This window comes from Lytechinus pictus, chromosome 5 (genome assembly GCF_037042905.1).
Source record: "Lytechinus pictus isolate F3 Inbred chromosome 5, Lp3.0, whole genome shotgun sequence".
NCBI lineage: Eukaryota > Metazoa > Echinodermata > Echinoidea > Temnopleuroida > Toxopneustidae > Lytechinus > Lytechinus pictus.
In genome coordinates, this window is record NC_087249.1 from 6,999,476 (window position 1) to 7,012,908 (window position 13,433).

Genomic DNA, 13,433 nt, shown 5'->3' on the forward strand with positions numbered 1-13,433 from the left:
ATAAATAGAGAAAAATCCAACAAGCAAAGTTATGACATTTTAAAGTTTTGCTTAATTTCACAAAACAGTTATAGGTACATCCTGGTCGGTATGCAAATGAGGAGACTGATGACGTTATCCACTCACTATTTCTTTTGTATTTCATTATATGAAATATGAAATATTCTAATTTTCTCCTCATTGTCAAGTGAAACAAAGAGTAATTCCTCCCTGAACATGTGGAATTAGCATTGTTTTAATACTATATGGTTCAGTCAAGTTGGTCCTTATTGTCAAATCTGTAAAAAATGAAATATTATATAATTCAAACAATAAAAAACAAAAGAAATAGTGAGTGATGGACATCATCGACTGTCTCATTTGCATGTCACTGAGATGTGCATATCACTTTTTTTGTGAAAAATAAGCGAAACTTTAAAATGCCATATCTTTCTTATTTTACATCCGATTTTTAAGAAATTTTCAGTGTTATGCTAGTTTGATTTTTCTCTATTTATTGAAATCAACATTTTGTTCGGGTGGACTTGACCTTTAACATGTTCTATTAAATTTCCGAAAATGGTATGTTTGATCGCTCTCCGTGTGTCAAACAAAGGTAAAAGCACGTCTATAGGTAGCATGTTTTGATATATACACATTGTATGATGGTTTCGATCTAACTTTGATGTGAACCTCAGGCCTCATGTATGCATATTGTGTATGAAGTTAATTATCGCCCATTCACCAGACCTTTGCAAATGCATTTATTTCTCAAACTGATTGCTTCTAATGTGCTTAAGAGCTTTATGTTCAAATTTCACGAAACTTACTTTCATCAAAATGGACCGTGTTTTAAAGCGAAAGGGTGAGGGAGAAAACACATCTACTGTTGAAAACAGATAAGTTACTGTAAGAAAATATGACCCTGAATACATCAAATTTGGATTTATCATAACTGCGCGGTGATGCAAAACCACTAAGCAATGTGTTGAATGTGCTGAAGTTATTGTTTAATAAGCCGAAGAGTGCAGGAAAGCCAAAAGAGTGTTTCGAGAGGAAAAAGGCTGGATTTAATTCACAGCAGAACACTTGCGTACAGATGGGGGGGGGGGGGGCTCTTAGCCCCAAATATTTCATGACCAAGAAAAGAAAGAGAAAAGGAAAAAAAAAGAAAAAAAAAGGGATAAGGGTGAAATATGATATTATTTTTTGAATATTGTGTCAAAATCTATCACAAACTTGGATTTTTGTAATAAAAATGTCGAAATTTTTGCTTGCTCGCCATGCTCGCTCGCAACATTTTATCAATTGTACGCGATACGCCATATCAAGTCCCCTCAATTTTATGGCTCATTACGCCACTGCAGCAGAAGATCATAAAGTTACGCACCAATGTGCTCTTTATAATTGTCGAGACAATCTTTGGGTCGAGACAAGTAATCATATCCCTTTTTTTAAGTTTAGTAGGTGGGCCTCGAAAAAATCTGAGAGTCAAAGTGGTCCTCGAGTAAAAAGTGTTGTGAAGCAATGATTTTGAATATGTCTAAGTATTTCCAACATTTAAAACTATAACTAATATACCTTTAATAGGGTCAATGAACTAGTCAATGCACCCAGTGTCTACAGCTTCGAGAATGATAATAAAATAATTTTAGCACTGGCGGATCCAGGGGGGGGGGGCACAGGGGACACGTGCCCCCCCCCCTTTGAGAAGCAAAATTAAAATTTGTAATCTAAAAATGCCATTAAAACAGAGGTGTGCCCCCTCTTTTGAAATTGAAGACCTTTTTTTTTTTTTGCTTGTCACTTTTTTTTAGGGTACGAAATATCCTTAATTTTTAATTTGTGGTTGATTTTTTGATTTTTTATTTGCGTGTCAAAATTTTCCTCCGAAAAATTTGCCCCGCCTTTGGAAAATCCCTGATACGCCCCTGAATTTTAGCATTTTTTCTTTTCCTGATTGCGACCGTCATAACATGAAATTCAGCAACTAAGCACTGGCGTAAATCCGTGTTGATGGGTGGGGGGGATGACTGAAATATTTTGGCATTTTTTTGCAATCATGTTTTTAGATATGCAAGGAATTGTCATTGATATGTCCACAGTGGCGTACCGTGGGTCGCGGCATTGGGGGGCACCAGCAAAATGTTTTAATCACTGAGTGAGTGCGCTAGTGAGCGCGAGAAGCGCGCTCAGTTGCCAGTTATACTGACCAAATAGAGACATTTTAAGGACAATGTCATTAAACGGATATGTATCTCACTGATCAAATAATGCGAGCGCGAAGCGCGAGCTGAATTTTTTTCATATTCACACCTAAAAAGGGACATTATAATCAAATTTATGTAATTATGATAGGTACCTGTCTCGCTAAACAATTCGAACGCGAAGCGCGAGCTGAAAATTTAGATAATTCAGACCTGAAGTGGGGCATTTAAGGTTTCTTTGTAGGAATTAACTAGGACCATACGTATTTCATTAACCAAATGATGCGAGCGCGAAGCGCGAGCTGAACATTTTTGATATTCGGATCAGAAGAAGGGACATTTTATGGACTGATTTGGGGAATTCATGAAGAGCAGACATATCTCACCAATCCACTAATGCGAACGTAATCACGGACAGGAAATATTTCATATATATGAAGACCTTAACATGGGGCAATCACTTTTTGAGACATGAAAAAGAAGCATATATGTCACTACATAAAACAATGATAACTCAAGTGCTAGGAAACATATTTGGTTTGTATTGACTTGAAAACGGGATGTTTTAGTACAACAGGATTATATATCTCGTTAAACAGACAGTGCGAGCACCAGGAACAATGCAGACGTAGGCCCTGGGCAAATCATAAAGTTATGATAAAAATGTTTCTTATGTAATGTAACATAACATAATTATAATATAATATAATATTATAATGATGAATAATATTTTCTTCTTTCACTATGTTTCTCTTCCTTTCTCCCTCTTTTCTCCTTTTCCCCCTTTCCCCGTTTTTTTTTCTGGTCAGCCGATGGGGGGGGGGGATGTGCCCCCATGTCCCCCGTAGTTACGCCACTGTATGTCCATATGGCAAATACCCCTCCAATATTATTATCTTTTTTACCCCATGATTGTTTAATGGTTTTATTAGAGATTACATTCATATTTTTTTGACATTCCATCTTAATCCCTTCCAAAGACCCTAACATTGATGAATTGGAAGAAACGGGGGTTTCTCTTCAATGTTATAATAAGGACATAAGTATTTCGTTTGGAAATGGTGAAATGGCTTTTTATTTGCATTTTATGATTCAATAATATTGTTTTATTTGTTAAGCGGTATTTTAGGAAGAATTTTCACCAATAAAACAATTATCTCTTGTGATTTTTTTTTCATTTCTTTCGTAAAAAGTGGGGGGGATGTTTGTACAGGCCATCCCCCCCTCCTCGAAAAGTGGGGGGGATATATCCCCCCCATCCCCCCCGGGATTTACGCCAGTGTCAGCAAGCCTAAAATACACTTCATACACATACGCCATCCCATTCTTCCTGTTCTTTATCTTCAATCCTCAGCTACTCTGCTTTGTTCTAAAATTCTCTCTTCTTTTATTTTCCTTTTCCTTTTTCTTAATTTTTCAACTCAGCTTTTCAGTCCAATAGCATTTTAGCTCATTCCATTCTACCTTCATTTCCCGTCTCTTGATTGCCTCTTTACTTCTTGTACCTCCCATTTTGCCAACTCTTGATAATTATATTTCCCCTTTCTCACTTATTTATCAGTATTTCGAGATGATTTACTCTTTGTCACACTAAGTGTAATTGTTTCCTTACTTTTGCGGGACTTTCCCTCTTTCCTTTTGCCTCACCTTTCTGCTCATGTTCTTTCTTTACCTTTCCCTGTTTCCTTTCCCTTACTTTCATCTCTCCCCTCTTCCCTTTTTCATTTCCCTTATCTTTTTTTTCTCCCTTTTCCCATTTCTACTGGGCCCTGCCTGTTTAATACCCCCACTGCCTACATGGCCTATGGTCCCCTATGGTCCATTTTGGAGCCGCCACTGAGCCAAAAAGGCATTTCTGATACATCATCATAATAGTATACAGCCATTTCTATTGTCGTGAAACCACTTGGAGACGAAAGAATAAACTTTTCCTTTCAGCTAGTACAGTAGAAAGTGCTGCCGAATTCTACCTCCAGCGGGGGGCTACCGAATTCACCCAAACCCCTTTTGCCGATTTTGCTTATTTATAGGAAAATTCGCAATTTTTTTTAGTCATCACTGAGGCAAAAGGCGTTTTTGCTATAAAATAAAGTCATTTCTATTTTCGCGAAACCACTTGCATGACTTGGGGTCACGAAAAAGTAGGATTTTCCCTTTCAGTTACATATGAAAAGTGTTGGTACATCGAATTCTACTTCCAATGGGGGAGGGGCGAACCCGAAGTCACCCAAAGGGCCCAACCCCTTTTGCCGATTTTGCTTATTGTTTTGGAGCCAAGATTGAGGCAAAATGCGTTTTTGCTATAGGCCTAGAGTAAAGTCATTTTATTGTTGTAACCACTTGGGGAGGAAATAATAGGCATTTCTCTATCACCTATCACATGTATAAGGGAGTGCTGGGATATCATAATCTACCTCCTTCAGGGGCTGTCAAAGTCACCCCACCCCTTTTGCCTATTTATTGAAAAAATGCAATTTTGGAGCCCCAAATAAATAGGCAAAATAGACAAGGGTGATCTCGGCAGCCACCTAAGGAGGTAGGCTCCGTCATGCCAGCTCTTCTTTATATATAGGTGATAGACAAAATCGTCCTTTTTTGTCTTCAACTGGTTTCAAGGTTTTTTCCCAAATTCATATAGCAGAAACGCCATTTCGCCACATGATAGAATAGTACAAGGAAGTTGGGAATAGCTTCTCATTGTATATTCTGATGATAAGCAGTCAACTGTTTTATCTGAAAATGGAAAGATTCAATATTTGAGGATGCCATAAATTCGTTATTCTTCATCCGATTAAAAAAAAAAACAATTTCGTTAAGAGCAAAATAACCAAAAAAAACAAAACAAAGATAAAATAAAATATTTCATGAGAAGATAAAGAAATTTTAATGAAATATTCAAGACACATATTGCATATAAACAGCACATATATACAGCACAGTTTCAAGATAACAAATTGCCAAATATAGCTGAGATCACACAAGAATACCCAGACTTCGTGCTTACAGTACCCACCCATTGTTTCTAGGTTAATGTCTCAATTAAGCATTGTCAAGTTGAATTCTTGACATCCTCAACTGATTTTTTAAAAATTCAAACCAAAATGATCACTGCTAAATTATACAATCTAATATTGTATTAATATCCACAAAATTCATCAGTGTAGAAACTAAACAGAAAATAACTTCCTTTTATATGTATTAGAATAATAATGAAGGTGATGGTGATGATAATGATAATGATAACAATAACAATTATAATAATAATAAAAAATAATGATAACAGCAACAACAATAATACAAATAATGATTATAATGATAATAAAAATAATTTTGCCTCCGACGAAGATTCTGCTAGGATCGAAAGCTTAGGCCCCTTTTGACTTTCTAATAAAAATAATGATAATAATTATAATAATAATATTAATATTATCAAAACTATCATTATTACTATTAAACAATTTAACCAAAGTTTATGTATTGCCTGATGTGTATTAGTACATTTGTTTTTATAAATGCATAAGATAACTACAAATTAGCATTTGTACTTTGATAACACTAATTTAGCTTTGATCGGTCTGGCATCTTTTTTTTTGGCGTAACTATAACACAGTAATGCATGTCATTTGTATGCAAAAAATAGCACAGTGAATTTTCAAGAAAACAATGAATGCATGAATATACATAATAGCTAGAAAATATTTTGAACAAACATGCATAATTAGATGTTGGCGTTGCTGGCCAACCATAGTTGCGATTGATCGGATCAATTGTAACTCTTTGTAAGACGGGGCCCAGGGGTGGATCCAGGATTTTCCAAAGGGGGGATATATTTTCGCGAGGAAAGGTTTGACAAGGAAAAAAAGGTCTTCACTTTCAAAGGTTTAAAGGTATTTTAAATTACAGATTTTAATTGTGCCTCTCAAAGGGGGGGGGGGGGAGGTGGCAAGGGCCGACTCTGCCCCCCCCCCTCCTGATTCCGCCAGTGTTCACGATGATATGCAGTCAACAGTTTCATCTGAAAAAAATCAATACTTGAGGCTAATATACCATAAATTTGTTATTCTTCATCCAATTTTAAAGGAATTTTATAGTGTATGCTCGTAAATTTGTGCAAACTTTTTTCTTAGGAATGGTACCAGTCTACTCTAAACACATGTGGCGAGCCGATAACAAGATAAAATGTGGTTTAAACAGGTGTTTCAATCATTCTTGTCAGGCATTTCAACGATACAGACATTTTCAATTGGCGACAATTTCTCGGAGCAACAAGATAAATAATATTCTAACTTGATCCGTCAAGTTCCTAATGATGCATTAGTACGTATTGTGGTCATAACGGGTATCAGCAAACAGAAATAATCATAATTCAATTAATATTCTCATATTTACGCAAGAACACGCATATATTATACAAAATATGTTCACAATTGCATTACCAAACACATGTAAATCTTAGCATAAATCCTCATTTCTCTCTCTCTAAAAAAAATCCACTGCCCTGGACTATCCAGAATGCCCTATTTTAATAACTTTCTACTTCAGTATCAAATCCGTAGTGAAATGTGTATTCATTCAATTTTGTTTCTCATTTTGTAGGTAAGTGGTTTTTCGTGATGAATATTCCCTGTAAGCTGCCAAAATTGCCGATATTGAACCCCTTGGGGACGAATTGGCAATGGGATCTTAAAAATTAATCAGCTCGGCACTTAATCTTTTCGATAGTGGACCCCAATTTCTCATGATTAACAAGGATCTTTTATTCAGCTATTCTGTTGCCGTGATTTTTAGTCGATCCTTGATATTAACTAATTTACTTGTTGGTTGAAAATATCTTACAGCAAAATAGATGGCATAAAACAAAAAAGTTGCATTATCATTATAGTTCTAATATCAATTAATTTTAGATTTTTGGGTCAAATTTGCTATTCCAAAATCACTTCAAAATATCAAGCTTTATTACTGGTAATAATTATATACATTAATTTCAAGTAAAAACAATTTATTATTAGTTGAAATAGCATCACATGGCAAAATAGGGCATTTGATGAGATGAAAATTTATAACATGAACAAGTCCGACAATGCCTTAATCGGAAATGTGAAATATCTATCAACCGTACTTATTGTAGTGATATACAAATAGAAAACTTCACATTCTCAAAGATGAAAATATGTCAGAATTACAATTAAAAAATTGAGATAAATATATAGAGTTGTTTTTATATACATACATAGATGCGATTCAAAGCAAAACGCAATATTGATTTAGTACAGTACACTCTTAGAAAAAAAGGTGCAAATTAGAACACTTCCGCCCCGTATTTGGAGCCCTCGAGAAAAGAGTTCCCAAGAAGGTTCTTTAGGTGCTCAAGAACCTTAAATGGTTTTATAAAGAATGTTCCAAAAGGCAGTTTGGCACCTTTTAGAGAACCTTTAAAGGTTCCAAATACGAACAGCGGCGTAACAGGGGTCGGTGGCCAGGGGGGGGGGGCAAGAGCCAAAAATTTCCCGGTCATATCATGGTATGAACAGGCGTAATGGTGTAATAAGGCGACGATTTTGAGAGGGCCAGATATTGCGTATCGGGCAGAATTTATCTTTTAGAAAAAAGTTGCGAGCGAGCAAAATTTTTGACATTTTTAATACAAAAATCCAATTTTGTGATAGATTTTGACATGATATCCAGAAAATAATACATTTCAATCTTCTTTCTTTCCATTCATTTTTTTTTTGTAGTCTGGACGTACGCCACTGTGAACAGGATTATTTGCGGCAGTAGCGTGATAGAGTAAAAAAAAAAGGGGCGCAGTATGGCGCATGTGCTAAAGAGCTGCTTAATATAAGTCCCGAGCGAGCGAGGCGAGCGAGAAAAAAAAATCACCTTTTCATGAGAATCTAACTTTGAGATATTTCTTTACATTATATATTCAGTAAATAAAATTATATCCTACACTTTTCCTTTGCTTTTCTTTCCTCCTTTTTTTTCTTGGCTGTGGAACTTTTTGGAACCATGGCCCAACGCTTCCATATTCATATACGGTAGTACTATGCGGTTGTGGTACGGGGCGGAGCCCCGGAACTTCTTGATATCACAGCCATTTAAACCTCGCAGATTGCCGCTATTTTTAATCAAATCGCGGGTATATACAGAATATAGTTTGGCACAACAAATTTATTCAACCCAGTTGGACCAAATATTGTGAGGGGGCAAAATATAGCAATGTTGGAAAATTGGTAAAAAGTTGCCAGCAAGCAAAACGAGCTGGAAAAAAAATTGCCTAATGAAATCAAATTCTGTGATAGATTTTTCCATTATATTCACCAAATAACACATTTCATTGTTTCCATTCATTTCATTTTACGTTGTCTCCTATAATTTCTTTTATTTCCTCTTTTGTGGAACCAAGACCCCGCGCCTGTACGCCAGTAAAGCTTAATGTAAGAAGGGTTCCTACAGGGGGGCGTTATAGAGCCATTTGAAAGTTATAGATGAAGAACCCCTACTGCGTGGGGTCTGGGGCAAAGCCCCGGTAGCTTATTTGCATAAAATTTAGCAAGCTTATAGCACAATTTTGTATGCAGTCCATCTTTCTTCCCGCTCTTTATTTTCAATCCTCGGCAGCCTGGTCGTGTTATTAAGTTTTTTTTTTCTTGTTCCTTTTCTTTGTTTTCCAATTTAGCTTTTGACTAATTCCATTCTACCTTCATTTCCCGCTTTTGTTTGCCATTTTGTCATCTTTTAATGTATTCATGGTATTGCCCCTGCTTATCTTCAAGAACTTGTCTAAATTCATAAACCCAAGCGTAATCTCCGTTCTGGCTCACAAAATCTTCTCTCTGAAATTACTGTCAAGACCAAATCATATGGGGATCGGGCTTTCCAAAAAGCTGCACCAGCACACTGGAATTATCTACCACCGACATTAAGAAATATTGCACAGCTTGAGAAATTCAAAGTACAATTAAAAACCCACCTCTTTCAGAATGTTTAACTTAGTCACATGTAGGTCCAATCCATGTTTAATATTCTTTGATCCTATGTATAATTATTTGATGTCTACTTTTTAAATTTACAATTCTCACCACATTTATCGCTTTCCTCGCACATAGAGACCTGTAGGTGTTATGCGTATTTAAGAACTGTACTATTATTATTATTATTATTATTTTCTGGCAAATCGTTTCCGCATTGCGTGAACAATTCAGACAGTAATTATTTGGTCTCGAATTGAACCACACAGACCGATATATATTAATTTATTGAGCTACCTTACTCTATAAAGCATCGAGCTTTATGACTCACACTCTTAAAAAAGTCGGTCAAAAAATGCCCAACTTTTAACCAACCCTGCATGGGCAACATATTGTGCACACAACTATTGGTTAAAATCTGTCCAAATTGGGTAATTAAAACTAATAATTGGGTAATTTGCTCAATTGGATTTTTAATAATTGCCCAGAATATTACATGTATAGTTTTTTTTTACCAAAATACATTACCCAACACAGTGGACAGTATGTTTCCCAACATTTTACGTGTTGCACAGTTGTCAAAGAATACATATAACAATATAAAAAAGAAAAAAACACCCAAAATTAGGGTGAAAAACAAACAAGACGCAGGAACACTCCAGCATTACTAACAAAATAATCAACCAATCAATCAATAAATCACTTGTGTCATTGGGACTTCTGTTCGGAATATGGCGCTATTAAAAAGCCTCCAAATCCGTTGGATTCCATGAATACTCTCTCTATTTCCCCAAAATAGATTATTAAAAAAATAATAAATAATGGATAATGGCAACATTACGGCACTCATTATGCTAGATATGAGTTCAGCATTTGACACAGTAGATCACACTATCCTAATTGAAAGGCTTAACTCATTAGGTATCACTCAAGTCCCTTGCTTGGTTCATATCCTATCTATCAGAACGATCTCAATATGTTAGAATCGGTAGTTCTATCTCAGGTTTAACTACTCTGAAGTTTGGGGTACCCCAGGGCTCTGTAGGAGGTCCACTGCTCTATTCCCTCTTTATGCAACCAATCAGCAAGATATTTCGTAAACATGGCATAAAATACCATTGTTATGCCGATGACATACAACTCTATTTGTCTTTTCAACCTTCAATGTCATGAATGTCGTCACTGAACTCTGCTATCACAAAACTTGAAGAATGTCTACAAGACCTTAAGACATGGCTTGTATCTAATTGCCTGAAACTGAATGATGATAAATCAGAATTCTTAATACTTGGATCGAAGTTTATGCTTAGTAAAATTGACTTTCAGTCATGTCATGTCCATCTTGGTAGCTCTTGTATCACTCCGTCTAAAACAGCCCGTAATCTTGGGGTTATATTCGATCAGGAAATGACTTTTCGCAACCATATCACTTAAGTCCAACAAAATGTCCGATATCAACTACGTAATTTGAGTTTCATCAGAAAGTCACTGTCTAAACCTGCAGCCGAGATACTTATCCATGCTTTAATTTCCCCCCGTTTAGATTTTTCAAACTCATTGTTCTGTAACCTCCCACAAAAAGATTTGACAAAACTTCAACGTCTACAAAACTCTGCTGCCCGTCTCCTAACCTACACTAAAAAGTATGTACAACAGCTTTGTTTAAATATTTTACGCAGCGGCAGAAACATTTTTCGGCATTGCCAATTTTTCCAAAGGGCAGATAGCTCTGGGGAACCTTGATTTAAGCTACGCCTACCACTGTTCTCTTCATCCATTTCTTTCACAACATATATATATATATATATATACAGTATATATAAAGAAGTAAATGACTGAATAAATCAAATAAATATTTAAATAAATGAATGTAGGAATGATAACACATCAAATAAAATGGTTTCTCAAACACCAAACTGTTGTTCTTCAGGCAAAAACTTTTATCAACAGGTTCCAACATCCCGATTATGATGGCTTGTGTTTTATTTCTCATATTATTGGTCTTTATTACGCGTTATGAAATTTGTGATGGTCTGTTTGAAACCATAATAAAAAAAATTGCCGGTATTGTGTTGGATCCTATTGGAATTAGAGGGGGGGGGGCGTTTCATAAAGTTGTTCATAAGTTAAGAGTGACCTTAAGAAGGACTGATGACCCTTTCTTATGGTTAATGATATTCACCATTTTTCATTGGTGATTATTTAGCGCGTAAGAAAGGATCACCAGTCGTTCTTAGCGTCGTTCTTAACTTACGAACAGTTTTATGAAACACCCTCCCGGAAGGTAATCACATGCTGCATAAAACTTTTAAAACTGCTCAGATAATATGAAAAAAATTACATGATTCAATTATATTCCAGCTTGTTCATTTTGTCAGTGGGCCTAGGCCTACCCGTTTTACTTTGACTTCACGTCAATCACAATGTTTTATGTCCTTTGTATCAACAATGAAGAATAAATATGGAGGTTCTTAGGAGTAAAACTTTATCATGCACCCTTTTTGTTGAAATTCATTTTTCTTGTTTATCCGTCTTTCGTCATTCATCACTTTTTACAAGAATATCTTACATATTGTATTGTAATGATGTTGACATGGTTCATCGACCCAGCCGCTACTCATCTGACCAGTCTCATCGGTTACCGGAATAGCTACACAGTTCTCGTCCTCGGAACCATCCGGTTCGCCAGCTAGCCATTCTGTGCCAAAAATAAGAATGCTGAATTGAGAAGATAATAATTATAATAATGATAATAATAGTAATAACGTTTTATTTACCCAGGGTAGCCACTTCAGTTCGAAAACTGCTCTATCAGCGGGCCCTGCAGAACATAAATTATTATTATTGGGTTATTACCCTTCTCCAATCTAAATGCTGAGCGCCAAGCAAGAAGGAAGAAGGTCCCATTTTTGTAAGTCTTTGGTATGACTCGGCCAGGGATCGAACCCACGACATCCCGTTCATGAGGCGGGCGCTCTACCGATGAGCCACCATGCCAGATTGATATGTATAGCATGCCACGATTTGAAGTCACTTTAAGGTTATTTTTGTCTGAATTAGATATCAAAAGGTCTTCTCCTATCATATCTTGATTTATTTTGTTCAGATGACTATTGGCAGGATTGTTTCTATTGACTTCTTTTATTTTTCGTACATTGAATTGTATTGCTTTGTTAATTTCAATTTTGTATGGTTATTTTTCACTTTGGCATCATATTGTATTATATTTTGTAAGATGTTTTACTCAAGTGCTTACTTTATTTCAATTTCTATTGATTTTCGTATTCCTTAAAGGGATGCTCCGGGCTGAAAATATTATGATATAAACAGATAAGAAAAAACCCAGAAAAACAAAACACTAAAATTTTGATGAAAATCGGACAAGGAATAGCAAAATGTCATGCAAGATTTGCATTATTCCGGTGAAACAGTTCAGGCATGTCTTCATGAACATTCAATGAGCAAATTGATGATGCCATACCCCCACTTGTTCTTTTGTATTTTAATATATTAGATTACGTTTATTCAAAATATTTCTAACAAGAAAAAAAATTGGACTGACAATGAGTCATTGCTGCAACCTAATTCTTTATAAAGCAGACATATTGTTCATACGTGTATGAAAAATGATATCATGTAATAACACAAAGGAAAGGGAAATGGGAATGTGGCATCATCAGCCCACCTAATGAATATTCATGATGACGTGCATATAACTATTTTCACAAAATATTGCTAAACTTTTGAATTCAATAACTTCGTTATTTGTTATCCGACTTTGATGAAATTTTCAGCATTTTGCTCTGTGAATTTGACTTTATTTATTTAGATATAAATATTTTCAACCCAGAGCATGAATGGTTTTCTTGAGTTTGCAACAAAGACTTTTTACAATGCAATCTTCTTGACATCTAGACATTGTGTATACCGTGGAAAAAATCTTAATCATATATGGTTCTTCTTTCCTTCCTTCTTCTTACCTCCCGTTCTGCCTTTCTCGTTATATTCTTCGTTTCGCTTTACTTTTCTATTTTCACTTTTCATTTTCCTATATTTTCCTCCTCTCATAATTGGTCTTTCTTTCCTTCCTTCCTTCCTACCTACCTTCCTTCCTTCCGTCCTTCCATCCTTTCTACCTTCTTTCCTCCTTCTTTCTTTCTCTTTCTTTCTTTCTTTCTTTCTTGCTTGCCTTCCTTCCTTCCTTCCTCCTCCTTCTTTATTTCTTTTTCTCTCTTTCTTTCTTTCTTTCTTTCTCCTTTTTCCCTTTTTTCATTTT